The sequence below is a fragment of the Mauremys mutica genome, chromosome 4, assembly GCF_020497125.1.
Source record: "Mauremys mutica isolate MM-2020 ecotype Southern chromosome 4, ASM2049712v1, whole genome shotgun sequence".
In the NCBI taxonomy this organism is placed as follows: domain Eukaryota; kingdom Metazoa; phylum Chordata; order Testudines; family Geoemydidae; genus Mauremys; species Mauremys mutica.
Window position 1 is genome coordinate 67,107,412 of NC_059075.1, and position 15,633 is coordinate 67,123,044.

The 15,633-nt window shown below is 45.8% G+C and overlaps 1 protein-coding gene across 3 annotated transcripts in view; it reads left to right on the top strand.

Moving 5' to 3' along the window:
- Positions 1–15,633, top strand: part of SLC8A3 (solute carrier family 8 member A3) — a 197,408-nt gene that overhangs the window by 108,664 nt on the left and 73,111 nt on the right. The window lies entirely within an intron of this gene.

Below are 15,633 nucleotides of genomic sequence, written 5' to 3' on the forward strand. Positions count from 1 at the left end.
GAAAGGTTTTTTTTAATTTTCATAACGAGCAGTCCGTATTTTCCTTTTAGGAGGAGGGATTCAAAGTCACCCCACTTAACCTGCTAATAAAACTCCAGTTGCTAGTTTAATCAGTCTCAGAACAGCTGATCATCTATCCCCTTTTCCCTGTGGGACAGTTATTGAATCAGGCTGGAAAGGGAGGAGGCAAGAACAAGGCCTGCCACATCATGTGCTTATCAAAGAGGGCCTATTTCAGTATCTCATTGGTACATAAGGTGAAAGGTCTCAGTGGGCCACTGGAATATAGGAGGAAGAGGGAGCAATTGTAGGGGGTGAGCCTAAAATGGAACCAGGGTCTGAAAGAAAATACAAGGCTCTGAAGAGGAGGAGATGGGGTTGGTTAAGTTCATAGAGCCTTGTGTAAGAATCTCACCTGGTGCTTAGAGACATTACTCATATCATCTGCCTGATTCTTGCAGCTCTTTGAATGACACCCAGGGACAGCATCAGATTCCACTTGCTGTGCTTGCATTAGTCAATTCACAGCAGACTAGGCATACATGGCAATGCTAGGCTGCCTCCTATACAGGTACCATCTAACTAGATGCTCATGATAAGGAATGTGAAGGGAGCTCTGGTATTCCAAGGTGAAGATCTACTCTTCATTGCATCTGTCTCTTTTCTACCTTCAGGCTATTCACTCCTCCGAGAGGGGTGCGAGTAAAGGGCCTATCTACCTCAAAAGATGGTTCCTTCTTATATTGCACTGACTTGATTCTCACACACATCATGGGGGTAGTGGAGGGAAGGATGTTGGGTGCTGAGATTTTGGGGGCGGAGGAAACCCAGGGGATGGAAGTGTATTTTTTTTCATGGATTTAGTCAAATATCATTGGCCCTTTGGGGTATTTATAATTTAGCACAGAATGTAACCTATTGTTGGCTGTTTTTACTGATTCTGAAATGAAGGAATTGGGGATTCTTATTTTGGTCATTAGTGGACATATGCACCCACACCACAAAACCAGCAACCATCCAGTTTGGCAAAAGTGGCAGTCGCTGTTCAGGAGATGTTCCTGCAGGAATAGCAGCAGTGTGGCAGGACTGAAGTGCGTTGGCAGGACTGTGGGGATAGGAGTTGGATCCCAGGGCTAGAATAATGACATGTTGCAGATCAAGAATGCAATGCATTGCCGAGGCCTGTGCTTTCTGTAGCTTCTGACTGGCTCTGATGAGCTCTGTTTCCCTGTTTTGCTCATTGGTATGAAAGTATGCAAGCCCAGCAGCCTGTATTGGCTTACCCAGAATACTGAGCCTGCTTATGTATGTTTACCCACATACTTGTGGGCACAAAATCCCCCTGGCAATAGGTCTCTTCCCTTTGCTTTTTTCCTTCCCAGAATATTTCTGCTGATCAGTAAAGCAGTGGTGTCCAGCCTGTGGCCCTTGAGTCTCTGGAGTCGGGGAACAGTGTTAAGAAGAAAATTGGTATTTGATTATGAATTGAAAATGTGCTTCCTGAGCAGCACCTTGTGATTTTTCAGTGACAGCCCAATTATGATTTTTAATATTCTTCTTATTTATTTATTTGTATTGCTGCCTAGGAACGCTAGTCATGGACCAGGACCCTGTTGTGCCAAGCGCTGTACAAACACAGAGCAAAAAGATAATCACTGCCCCAAAGCGCTTGCAATCTAAGTAGAAACAAGAGACGACAGAGGGACACAGGTGGAGGATGTACAAGGAAATTGTGAGGCAGCATTGGTCAATATGATGGGAGTCTCCCACCTTTCAGGGTTCCAGAGCCCAGGCTTCAGGCTGAGCCCAGAAGTCTACACAGCAATGGAACATCCCCTCAGCCTGAGCCCCACGAGCCCGAGTCTGCTGGCACTGGCCAGTCACAGGTGTCTACATATCCTCAGAGGCTGCTGTTCCTTCCCTACTGCAGCTACTCAACAGTTCCCGTGCTGGCCAGCTGCTGCATCACAGGGCAGGAAGATGAGAGAAGTTCTGATTTGTCTCTTGCCTGCTTCCCTACTGGGCTGTGGGAGATCCAGGGAGAACAGGATAGCAACTCAGGGTCTGCCTCTTCTGGAGCCTAAGGGGGTGCTTAGCAATAGATGGCTCCCGTCCCCAACATTGGCAGTCAGGAAGGGTGAATGGAGAAGCAGCTGAGAACCAAGCACAAAATATGGATCCCTGATTTTCTGCCATAGCCCAGGTTAAAGCAGGCTGGAGCTGCTATAAGTTGTGCCAGCTGGCAACCATCCCCTATGGGACCATATGCCAGCTGGGGATAGCTGGAATGCAGTGTACTCCAGCCAGTTCCCCTCTTCCAGGGGTACAGCGGAAGTGGCACAATAGCCAATTATGCACAAGGAAGTCTGCAGCAGGGAACTTGTAGGTGGTTTCTGCTCCTTGCTCACAAAGGGGTTGGAACAGGGCAGAGAATCTGATCCAGTGCATTCATTGTAGTCCCTTCACTTCCTTGAAATAATATATTTGGCCCTCAGGCTGATAAGGTTGGACATCACTGCTGTAAAGTCTCACCAGGCACAAGAAATAGTTTGCAGTCCACTGTCTGCAGGAGCCATGGCCAAGACTCTCAAACATGGGTGCCTAGAGTTGTGCACCTAAGTGTCTTGATTTTCAGAAGTCAATAGGAACTGCAGGTGCTCAGCACTCTGGGGAAAAAATATCAAGCCACTATTTAAGTTCCTAACTTAGGCACCCAAGTTTGTAAATGTTGGCTCTGTGTGTCCATATGTGTATCTCTGTGCGTGTATTGATCTGTCTCAAGAATGAAATTAAAAAGAAGTGGCAGGCTGGTAGAGACCTATACAAATGTCAGCCATTCAGAAGAGTCCCGTCTCTGCTGTAACATTTGAAATACCACATGTGATATGGGAGAGGAGTGGGGAGCTAGAGAGAGATGGTATCAGATAGAGCAGTAAATTGAGACCCACAGCCTGCAATAGACCCTGGCAACCTGTTACTCCAGGAACGATAGCAGAGGAGAAAATGGATTGACCTTGCTGCAACCAAAAATTAATTTAAAGGCTGAGAACGTCTGCAGACATATCTATTTGAACAGTGCCATATCTACGATTGCACAAATGAGATTTTTCCATTTAGGGATCACAGTTTTACAAGGTGGGGTTCTTTCATTATCGCATGCTCAGCCTCTTCAGAATTAATCATCCGAAAGGTTTTTCTTTGTTTTAACATGGAGGAAAGGTGCATTTAGATCACTAGGATTAATGCACTAGCCATAGACCTTCCTGATTTAAAATCCTCATTCAGTCTCCAAACAGATCTTTGCTCCTTACCTAATGGAGACTTCTATACGCTACAAAGCTGTCTCCTAGGGTGGCAATATTGGCAGTCTCTTCCTTGGAAAGATGCAGGGTTCAGATGACAGAATAGTTATTGCAGGCCAGAAATGAATGGCATTGCTGAAGGGGAGAGCTGAAGATGGATCTAGCTGAGATGTAGCCAGTCAGGATTGAGGTGCATTAGCAAAGCTGTGTGGTGACATGAGGGCTGGGACAGTACTGTGTGAGTCAGGCCAGAAGAGATTGTTGACCAGTCTGTGGTGGAAGCTCGCTCTGTGTCCTGCTCTATGAAATGCAGCACAGTTTCTTTTAAATAAAATGCAGCGGTTTTATCATTTATAATAATTTTTCACCTTCTGCTCCCTTCATCAACTGCTACAGTGGCCCATTAGGAGGATGTAAGTGTGCTCAGATGCTTTGTAGATGATACACCAGACTCCCTGGTTAATTAAAAAATCCAACCACCTCTCTCCACTTTCTGGTGTGCTGTATTTTCTTCAAGCGTAAAAGAACAAAGCAAATACAACGCAAAACCTTAAGACCCTTTACTGACTGATTTCTACTTTAGGTCCCGAGCCCACTGCTTTTTTGGTGGTTTTTAATAGCAGTAAATTATAAAGATAAAAACATAAACAGTCCCCAAACATAGCAGATTCTCCAGAGTAGAGGCCTTGCTTTGAACTCACCATCTACACTGAGGGGACCCCTGCAAATTTTATATTTCCAAACTGGCAGATTAAGAAGGCCCACTGCCAGACAAACTCAGTTGTTTAACTTCTGCTGGTCCTGGACAAACCTTTGTAGTAGAAAGAAGAGTTTTTTTCCAAGTGCCAGCTGGGGTTGGATGCTGTCAGCTCAGAAGGATTCCTCTGAGGGCCAGTACAACCATCACCCAGTGATCGCCATTCCACTGCCAGCTCTGCCTCAGAATTCCTTTGTGTAATGTTGGGCCAGTCACTGAATCTCTCTGTGCTTTAGATTCCCCAGCTGGTTCCTCCCCCCACAGGGACGTTGCAAAGATAAATTCATTAATGTTTCTGAGAGGCTGGGATACTAAGGTGATAGGAACCATGTAAATAGATTGCCAGAAGTGGCGACAGCATTCATATGCGTAATACGCAAATGAGTTTTGCCAACGCTCAGAATTTGTAACAAGTGTGTGATTAAAGGTTTGTGGTTAAACTTGATTATTCTTGACGAATTGCTGTGCTTTGTTTTGGTGGATGTGGGGAGACAGTAGGGGTCTTGGATGGGCCATTGCTCTTCCCAAGGTTCATTTGGGTTACAGGCAGTGAATCTCTGCCATCGCAACATGTTACAAGCCACTCTGCTGCAGGTGGAAAGGAAAGGTACATAGCAGCCTGAGCTTTGTCCTCTCTGAACATTTCATCCCCCTTACAGGCAGATGTATGGCTGGCACAGCCAGAATCTGCACTTCTTGCTCTTTCTCTTGTCTTGTTGATTGCCACAGCAGTTGTCACTCTCTGGAAGACCTCCGGGCCCTTTCTACAGGATGCTGCCGACAAGGAGTGGAGGTATCAAAATGAGAGAGGAGGGAAGCATGGCATGGTAACATGAGTGTACAGAGAAGGTTGTTTCTGCACACTGAGAGCATCTCATTGCATATGAAAATAGAAAAAGATGGAGTCCTTGTGGGCTGGGCTAGGGAACAAGAATAGAAATACATTATGGCAATAGATACTCTAACTTGCACCTGTTCTGACTGGTCTCAAGACAGAACTGTGCTTGAAAGCTACTGAGAAGGGTGCTAGTTTCTAGAAGCTGGTGCAGCTGCCTATTTGTTCTCTACCACTTCTTGTGATACCTTCTATGTGTTAAAGGAGTTAAGTTATTTATGGGCTTGTCAGTGATTCCCATCACTGCAATATCTGAGTGCCTCGCAAATATTAATGAATTTAGACTCTCCACACCGCTTTGAGGCAGAGCAGGAGGAAAGTGAGGTACATAGAGAGGAAGTCTGTGGTAGAACCTGGGTCTGATGACTTCTAGTGCTTTGCTTCCTCCCATTATAAAATCTAAGTTAAAGAACTCCAAGTGGGTGCTTTGGCAGTACACGCTCCGCATATTTAGTCTTTGTTTCATGTACTGCATGCTGGGTAATAACATGAGGTCTCCAAGTTTCTAAAACTCAACTGTTTACAGAGATACGGCAATTGCAGCTAGCAATTAGGCCAGGCGCATACAGTCTGAGGCCTAGTCTACATTAAAAATTCACACCCCTGAGCACCATAGCTTTGCTGGCCTAACTCCTGGTGTTGATGTGGCTAAGTTGATAAAAAAAAAATGCTTCCATCAACCTAGCTACCACCAGTCGTGGAGGTGGATTACCTACAGTGCTAGAAAAATTCCTTCAGTTGCTGTAGGAAGTGTCTACACCAGGGGTCGGCAACCTTTCAGAAGTGGTGTGCCGAGTCTTCATTTATTCACTCTAATCTAAGGTTTCGTGTGCCAGTAATATATTTTAAAGTTTTTAGAAGGTCTCTTTCTATAAGTCTATCATATATAACTAAACTGTTGTTGTATGTAAAGTAAATAAGGTTTTTAAAATGTTTAAGAAGCTTCATTTAAAATTAAATTAAAATACAGAGCCCCTTGAACCGGTGGCCAGACCCGAGCAGTGTGAGTGCCACTGAAAATCAGCTCGCGTGCCGCCTTCGGCATGTGTGCCATAGGTTGCCTACCCCTGGTCTACACTATAGCTACAGCGCTGTAGCTGTGCTGCAGTAGTGCCTGTAGTATAGACATGGTCTAACTTCCTGGTGCCTTCTCCAAATGTTTGCCTTCTGCAACCTGTGCTCCTCCCTACAAATTCTGGGCAGGTTGCTACAGTCTTTACATCTTTCCTGAAATACTTTGGGGACCCTCATGATTGGGAATTCTGGGAATTATAGGTGCCCAGATTTCCTCATTCCATACTCTGGTTTGCATGCTCCCAGTTGGCTTGATGCAGGCTATCCTGATTCTCTAAGATCCTACTGTGTGAGCCTCCAGTGAAAGGGTTAGCCATCCAGCGTGTTTGGCTGGCTGTCTAGATGCACAACCTCAGTTTTTATATATTTATTTTAGTACTAATTATGATGCATTTGGGCTTGGAATCGTATAATTGTACAGTATAAGATGATACACAGACTTATTTCAAGTCAAAGTTATTTTTAATGGAATTGCCAAAGGGAGAAGAGAAGAATCTCCACTAAATTTAACCTCAGTATTTCAGACTAAAATTTCCTGGGCAAACAGGAGTATATGAAATTGACCTAATATGTTTTCACCTTGCCATACAGAAGATATTTGCTAACCTAATGGGGGAGTCAGTGGGCCAGCTTTATTGAATCATAGTGGTAACATGCAGTGGTCCTGGAGCAGTAATTCAGACATTCTGGGCACTGGGAGTTCGAAGCTATTGACGAATAATAATGGTGAGGCTGCAGCAGATGAGAAGTAAGATCCTGTTGAACTTTTCACAAGCATAGCAGTGTTAGCCAATTGTAGTGGCCAAATTCTTATGTAGATAAATATAGGTTATGTCCCTAAATTCCCCCAACAATGTCAGTGCCTCACTTTGTGGTTTCACCTGTGGTATAGGGCTGCTGTGTGCTGTTAAATAGATGTTGCACTTCACTCCAGAAGTGGATGCATTTCAGTTGTAGTTGAAGTGATTGCTTCATATGTAGCTTGTAAAGTGCACTGGGTTGTATTGCATAGGCTGTTTGGAGTGCAATGTGGTGGCCTAAGCTGAAGAGAAGTAGCTGATGAAAATTGTCTCATAGTTTAGGCTAGACTAACATATCTAAAGGTAAACTGTCTTGATAGGAAGGGTTTTCACACCAACAGGAAATGTCCCACTAAAATAAAGTGGAGCTCTCTGTAAATTAGTACATGCCATTGAGCAGACCTCTCAGAGCAGAATGGCATCCGATTGTGAGTGCAGTAGCTAGGAGAAATATGAAGCCGAGTGTTTTCTGCATCCTGAAACGTGAGAGGGCATGGTTTGAGAACAGGGCTTGATGCCTGGCTCTGCCAGTGAGTTGTTGCGCAAGTAACTTAGGTCAACATTTTAGGTGCCTCAATTTTGGGGTTCTCAATTGAGACATCCTCTGTTGGATTTTCAGTGGCTCCAGTTACCCACAGTTCTTATTGATCTCAACGGGCCTTAAATCACTCTGTGCCTCCGTGTTCTCCATCTGTGAAATAGAAATGATAATACTGACCTACCTGCCAGGGCTATTTGAGGCTTAATTAATTGATGTTTGTTGAGCACTTTTAGATCCTTGTATGGGAAGTGCTGTGCAAGCACTTGGTTTTATATTATCCCACAAATACAATAAGAAGTAACCCCCATGCTGTGTCTCAGATTGCTTCTGTACATTAATATCTAACACATGCTTACATAGTGCAACCCATTCCAAAATGGGAATTTGGCTGGGACATCTGAGCTAGTGCCCTTGCTCTTGTAAAAAGTGCCGTGGGATCTTTAATGAGAACAAGCAGTAGCTGCATCAGTTCTGAATCTCTTTTGAAATCCAGCACCTCCAGCAGCAAAATGCCCCCTCATGTCATGCTGAGGCATTGGCTTGTTTTTACTTTCAGGGAAGGGCACCACCTGTCAAATCTCCAAACCCACTTCCTGCAGTGACCTTAATTTGCCTTGGAGATCTCCCATCTCAATACTGACCAGGTCTGATACTGCTTAGCTTGTGAGTTCTGACAACTGCTTGCTTTTATGGGAAGGGATTTTTATAATATTGGCACACTGAAACCACCTTCCTGATTTATCCTTATTTTAACCATTTTTGTGTGTGACTGAGTTTAATTAAGATTGACTAGTAAATATTTATCCTTATGCTGAAAAAAGACCAAGGTTTGCCTTTTAACGAAACCTGCTCAATTTGAGTATTTAGCTGCAGCTGTCTGGATAGATGAAAAAATATATTTAAAAAATCCCAACACAAGTTTTCTGCTGCGCAGGTTTTGTGCAAATCCCTCTTTGGCCAAGGGCCATCCCGCCTTTGCTCCCCACAAACAAACTTTCCCTCCCCCTTCTGTGGCAAAGTGAAGCTCGTTACCATGGAAGCCTCATTAAATTTGCATCTTGCTCAGCCTGGGCTGCACCACGGCAGCAAGTTGTATTTTTGGCCTGTGGTGGTTATATAATGAGAGAGGGAGAGCAGGGAGGTTCCAGTGGGAACGTTGCCTTTATGTAGCCCTCTGTGGCTGACACTTGGCTAACTCTGTTGAACTGGAAGCCCGTGGAACTCCGGCAGCAGAGAGATCCACAGCTGTCTCCATCACATGTCACCAGCTGGGTTATTGTGAGTCTCCGTGCTTTTCCTTTCCATGAGCTCAGCCAGCCTGGCAGTAGATATCACTTAATCCAGGAGAGATGATTGACGACTACCAGCCTGTGTTGCTCGCTAGAACCTTGAAGCGTCGTACTGCTAGAGTGAGGCCAAGCCTGGAGTATCAGGTCTTGTCTTTCAGAAGGGGAGAGCACAGGACCACGGGTGCCTTCCACATGAGTGATTTCTCATTGCCCCATCCATCTCTTTCAGAGATTTCAATTTCTGGGACAGGAGGTGGGGAAGCAAGGGGAAGTGAATTCTCATGCAATGATGTGCTTCAACCTGTGTGCTGCTCTCACCCACCACATTTCCTCACGGTTGGCTGAGATTGTAGCAGTGCCCATCTGGCAGTGCTGAGTGTGCCACTCAGTTGTGAACATGAACCTCCTGAATGCCATGCCTGGAGGTCCCGGGGTTTGAGCCTGTGCAGTGTCTCCAGGAGAGCAGCACAGAAGGTACATCTCAGGGGAGAGTTGGGCAGAAAAGGTGACTTTATGCCCACCTATGTGCCTTCCAAGTTCTAGGCTGCCCCAGGGATATAAATAGTCCTTGGAAGAACTGAGAGCAGCCATCAGCCCATCCAAGGCTGCCTGTAGGTTGCTCTGCAGCAGACTCTGTGACACCATGTGCTACTGACCTGCTCCCAGTCCCAACCTTGCCCTGACACACACCCTGTGCTGGAACTTGCAGATGGGACAGCATAAGGCCACTTATGGTGGATCAGGGGAATTCTCCCAGGCCAGTTCCAGCTGCTGTGTGGTCCATATACATTGCCAGAAGTGAATATAGGGGCTGGAGACAGATTTTTTTTCTAAAAGGCAAATTTGATATTTTCTATGGTGGAGCTGTGCTGCATATACCCATGAGATCAAAACAGCACCAGTTTCAAACAAGCGCCCTTTACGATTAAAAAATAATCCAGCCTCATGATTCAGAACATAAGATGACCAGCTGAGAAGTCAGGAAGAAATTGCTCCGAGCCACAGTACTATGACCAGCTTTGGCAAACACAGCCCTACAGAGTTATCCAGACACATTATGGGGCATTTTGAAGTACCTGGCGTTGGCCACGCTCAGAAGCAGGAGCCTATGCTACATAGTGTAAGGAATAGGGTGACAAACGCTATGGGCCAAATTCATTTCTGCTGTAATTCCACTGAGTATAGTTGCCTGGAGTTATTCCATTGACACCAGGGATGAATTTCAGCCTTGGTACCTGCTTTAAGGACAAAAGGCATTGAAGGATCTAAAGCGTGTACCTGTTGCGAGCAGTGAGGGATGTTTGTGTATTGTCACTCAGTGATTCTAGATCAAATTTGTTCTGCTTACAAATAGAAAGACGGTGTTTAATATCTGCCAGCCCTGCAAACATGGCCTGGGTCCGAATGTCAAGATGGGCGCTTTCCTTCTCCTCACCAGTGATAAAGATTCTGCAGGCCAAATTCTACCCCTAGTTACACCTGTGCAATACATTAGCCTTCAGTGGGACTGTACATGTGTCGCTGCGGGCCTCGTGTAAGCCTGCAGGAGTTTTATTACTTGTGTTGATGTGTGAGAAGGAACTAACTCAGCTTGACTCTAAACCAATAACTCTTTCCTTTAATAAAAGCCATCTCTTTGTTCGTAAACTGAGAAAATCTGATCTGCAATCACTGGGATACAATAAACACAGAACCCCAGGATGCCATTCTTTACAGTTAGCATGTCATACCAGAGCCACATTTTAAGCTGCTTGAGGTATTAGAGACATTTGAATGTTGTTGTTTTCTAAGGGGATGATTATATCATTAGCTGTTGTTTCAGAGCAGGGGTCGGCAACCTTTCAGAAGTGGTGTGCCGAGTCTTCATTTATTCACATTATTCACTCTAATTTAAGGTTTCGCGTGCCAGTAATACATTTTAACGTTTTTAGAAGGTCTCCTTCTATAAGTCTATAATATAGAACTAAACTATTGTTGTATGTAAAGTAAATAAGGTTTTTAAAATGTTTAAGAAGCTTCATTTAAAATTAAATTAAAATGCAGAGCCCCCCGGATGGGTGGTCAGGACCCGGGCAGTGTGAATGCCGCTGAAAATCAGCTCGCGTGCCACCTTTGGCACACATGCCATAGGTTGCCTACCCCTGTTTCAGAGACACAATCCTCTCATCTCCAGTCTTGGTATTATTTGTAATTTTCTAGTGTACGCTAGAAATTAGTGGCTCCCGTGCTTCAAATGTCCCTGAGAGAGCCAAACTTCGCAGCTGCAGCCTATCTCTGCAGTAGGCCAAATGAGAATTCTAGATCCAAACTTTGGATTTGCGTCCTTTCCAGGTTCGATCTTTGCAGTGCAGGTCCGTCTCAGCATTAGAGCGGTGTGAAATCCAGAGGTTTCGGTTTGCAGGAGGTCACAGGATCCTCCTCGTGTTTGCAGTCTTTGTGGGGGTTGCAGCTCATCCCCAGTTTTGGTTTGAATTTTGCATACAAAGACACTCTGTGAAACTATGCCCAAAGCAGCCGATCTGCCCTAGTTTTGCATCAGAACTACACAAATATGCAAGTCTTACAATTTTCTTCTCAAGCTATGCAACTCAGCTCAGATTCTCTCAGGAGCGTCTGTGCGCCTTTCACTGAGTCTGGGCCAAGTCCCAGCTTTGGAACAAAAACCAAAAGCTAGAAAACTTCATGGAGTTTTGGACTATGTTTTAAACAGCTCTAGTCTATGCTTGATGGGGCAGCTGTGGCCTAGTGGATTGAGTACAGGGCTGGGAATCAGAAGATTTAGAGCTCTATTCATCATTTCCCCACAGCCTCTGTACACCAGCTGGGCAGGGTTGCAGGACAGAAATAGGCTCCTACACACAGGCACAGAGCCAGCCCTGCACCACTGCTACAGCAGCTCCAGTGCAGGCTGGAAACAGGGTGGGTGGAGGATGGAGGGGACAAATAGGAGGATGTGTGGCTGGGGCGTTCATTTGCCCTGTTGTTTTGTGCCAAGCAAATTCCCATGTGGCCAGCTGACCATAGGGTGGGTCAAACTGGTCCTCCAGCTGCTGTGTAAGGGAGGTCCAAGAAGCTTCCCCCCATCCCTAACCTGATGCATGTGCAGGGATGAATCTGACTGTTGAATTTTATTCCTGACTGACACTGACACTTGATGGAACATTATGCATGTCAATTATACCCTCTGTGCCTCAGTTTCCCCCATCTGAAAACAGGAATAACACCAAATTTTAGAAAGTGCTTTGAGATCCTCAGGTGAAAAGCACTATTGAAGTGCAAAGATAACGAAAGATCAAAATCAGTTGCTTTTTTTAAAGGTACAGAACATGTATTTTTTAGCCTTCGTTCTGGTCATATGTCTTTTCAAGATGGCTAAACAAATAGCTGGGGGGACAGACGGGCAGAAGGGATGGGAGACAGAAAGAATCAGAAAAACAGAGCAGCCAGGTGATAAACAAAGACAGACAGACACTCTGGTAAACAGACAGAGCGGAAGGTTCCCATTCATGACAGTCTTCCCAGCGTACGTATAGCACAATTTCCATGTAAGAGCTGTGATGCTCACTTGAGGGCACATGTGAACCGAACTGGAAGAGAGCTGAGGCTGGAATAGGGAGGGAGCGAAGCTCAAGCACCGATGCCATTTCAACCTAATTACACTCAAGCTGGACAGAAAAGCCAGTTCAGAGTTTGCACAGAGGAAACACACACAATCCTCCTCCAGTCTGACACCACTGTTTTCCTGCACTCGGACAGATCTCAGTTCTTGCCTCCCTTGGGATGTTCCATAGCTTTGGGATCTTGATTCATAAGGAACCCTCTAAGGCAAAGTAGGGGAAAGCACTCTTAGAACGGTCAAGGGTTTTTATTCTTAACATACATGGACAGGGCAGGGTTTGGGGACTGATAAAGCCAGAGCTATTTAGAGCAGCAATCCCTGTGCTGACTTTAAGAGGATCCGTTGTCAAAGTGCGGCATGAGGTTTTAGCCATACTGCTCTCACCAAAGCCAATGAGAGCCACGGGACTAAAACCTAGTGAGTGGTTTGATGAAGCTGGAGTGAATGGTGCTTCAGTCACATATTGTCATGTTTTATTCGAAGAAGGTGTCTGACTTCCAAAGTGCTCCTACCAGAAGGTTAGGGATACAAGGCGTTCATCTTTAGAGGCCTGTGCCTCTGTGGCTTTGTTCTTTCTGTACTCATGTACGCCAGTGCACGGTGAACATAAAACACTCCCATTCGGACTGGGCAGCATTTTACACTCGCCCTGCACTGGTGTAAGCAGTTGCAGAAGGGGCAGAGCAACAGTGAATGGGGCCCTGTGTGAGCAGCTTGAATCCAGCAGAGGTCAGTAGTTCGCACAAGCGTTTGTTATCTGCTGGCTGTTTGCTGACCTATATGAAATGAATTGGAGGTATCAGTCCAGCTCCTAATGGACCAGCATCTATTTAAAAAATAGTCATCTGTCTACACCACAAATGCAGAGTAATTAAAAGATTCTCCTGAGTTGTAGGATGGTTGTGCGCCTTACAGGTGAAAGAAATAGTGGGGGAAGGGAATCATGTGACTATGTCTGGTTACTATGTATTAGTTTAATAAAAAAAACACTATCTGTCTTGCTTCTGGATGGGGCAAACCCATGCACACACAGCCCTCCTGTTCGTTGTGTACTAACTCTCATCCCTCCGTCACCCCCTTTTGCCGGTCTTAGCCAAAGACAAGGACTGAATGGGCCTTGGAGACTGAACTCCCATCTCTCCCTCAGTGGCGGCTAATGTATAGCTCCTACTATTTCTTACTTCCCATAAGCTTTGACATGCCGTGAAATCAGAATGGGGGGTGGGGGAGAAATGACACGGTGGGTAGAGTGACAAGATTTGTGAATTTAAAAGCTGTGACACCTTCCTTACAATTGTCCAGGGGGTGAGGGAGTTGCATTGAGAGGGTCTTGACAGCTGAAAGGGGGAATCGGATGTAGTCACATATTTGGATGGGTTTAGGGTAAGTGGCTAGAGAGGGTGGGAGAGGACAAGTATGGGCATTTGTCACCAGGTAGTGAGGAATCATAGAATCATAGAATCTCAGGGTTGGAAGGGACCTCAGGAGGTCATCTAGTCCAACCCCCTGCTCAAAGCAGGACCAAACCCAACTAAATCATCCCAGCCAGGGCTTTGTCAAGCCTGACCTTAAAAACCTCTAAGGAAGGAGATTCCACTACCTCCCTAGGTAACCCATTCCAGTTCTTCACCACCCTACTAGTGAAAAAGTTTTTCCTAATATCCAACCTAAACCTCCCCCTCTGCAACTTGAGACCATTACTCCTTGTTCTGTCATCTTCTACCACTGAGAACAGTCTAGATCCATCCTCTTTGGAACTCCCTTTCAGGTAGTTGAAAGCAGCTATCAAATCCCCCCTCATTCTTCTCTTCTGCAGACTAAACAATCCCAGTTCCCTCAGCCTCTCCTCATAAGTCATGTGCTCCAGCCCCCTAATCATTTTTGTTGCCCTCCGCTGGACTCTCTCCAATTTATCCACATCCTTCTTGTAGTGTGGGGCCCAAAACTGGACACAGTACTCCAAATGAGGCCTCACCAGTGCTGAGTAGAGGGGAATGATCACATCCCTCGATCTGCTGGAAATGCCCCTACTTATACAACCCAAAATGCCATTAGCCTTCTTGGCAACAAGGGCACACTGTTGACTCATATTCAGCTTTTCGTCCACCGTAACCCCTAGGTCCTTTTCTGCAGAACTGCTGCCCAGCCATTCGGTCCCTAGTCTGTAGCAGTGCATGGGATTCTTCCGTCCTAAGTGCAGGACTCTGCACTTGTCCTTGTTGAACCTCATCATATTTCTTTTGGCCCAATCCTCTAATTTGTCTAGGTCCCTCTGTATCCTAGCCCTACCCTCCAGCGTATCAACCACTCCTCCCAGTTTAGTGTCATCTGCAAACTTGCTAAGGGTGCAGTCCACACCATCCTCCAGATCGTTAATGAAGATATTGAATAAAACCGGCCCCAGCACCGACCCTTGGGGCACTCCACTTGATACCGGCTGCCAACTAGACATGGAACCATTGATCACTACCCGTTGAGCCCGACCATCTAGCCAGTTTTCTATCCACCTTACCGTCCATTCATCCAGCCCATACTTCTTTAACTTGCTGGCAAGAATACTGTGGGAGACTGTATCAAAAGCTTTGCTAAAGTCCAGAAATAGCACATCCACTGCTTTCCCCTCATCCACAGAGCCGGTTATCTCATCATAGAAGGCAATTAGGTTAGTCAGGCATGACTTGCCCTTGGTGAATCCATGCTGACTGTTCCTGATCACTTTCCCCTCCTTTAAGTGGTTCAGGATTGATTCCTTGAGGACCTGTTCCATGATTTTTCCAGGGACTGAGGTGAGACTGACTGGCCTGTAGTTCCCTGGATCTTCCTTCTTCCCTTTTTTAAAGATGGGCACTACATTAGCTTTTTTCCAGTCATCCGGACTGACGGTGACTGGATCTGGGGCAGGTGTTACTGGGGAGTGATGGGTATGGATGTAGTCAATAAGGTCAGTAAGGGTTGAAATGGGCATGGACTGAGAATACATATCAGCCAGGGAGGGAGAGGTTGTGGATGGGATTGAGTTTGGGGCTCAGGTCCCGTACAGAATGGGGCTCATTTCTTTCTCTCCTTTTCCCCAACCTTCCTCCCTCCCCCAGTCATTCATTCTCCCACTTTTAAGCACCTCCTTACCCATTATGGTTTTCATCTGTCTCTCTGCCAGCCTCTTGAAGCTGCCCATGCTACTTCATGCAGCAGGAGGTGCAACTTCAAAAGGCTAATGGAAGGAGCAGGCTGTAAACTGGGGCCCGGGGCCAGAACTGAGGTAGCTAGACTCTGAAATCACCACTAAGGTAGGGCAAGGAGCAGGCGCCAGCGAGGAGTGGCAGTAGGAAAGGATGAAGAGGAAGAGTAGATGAGGA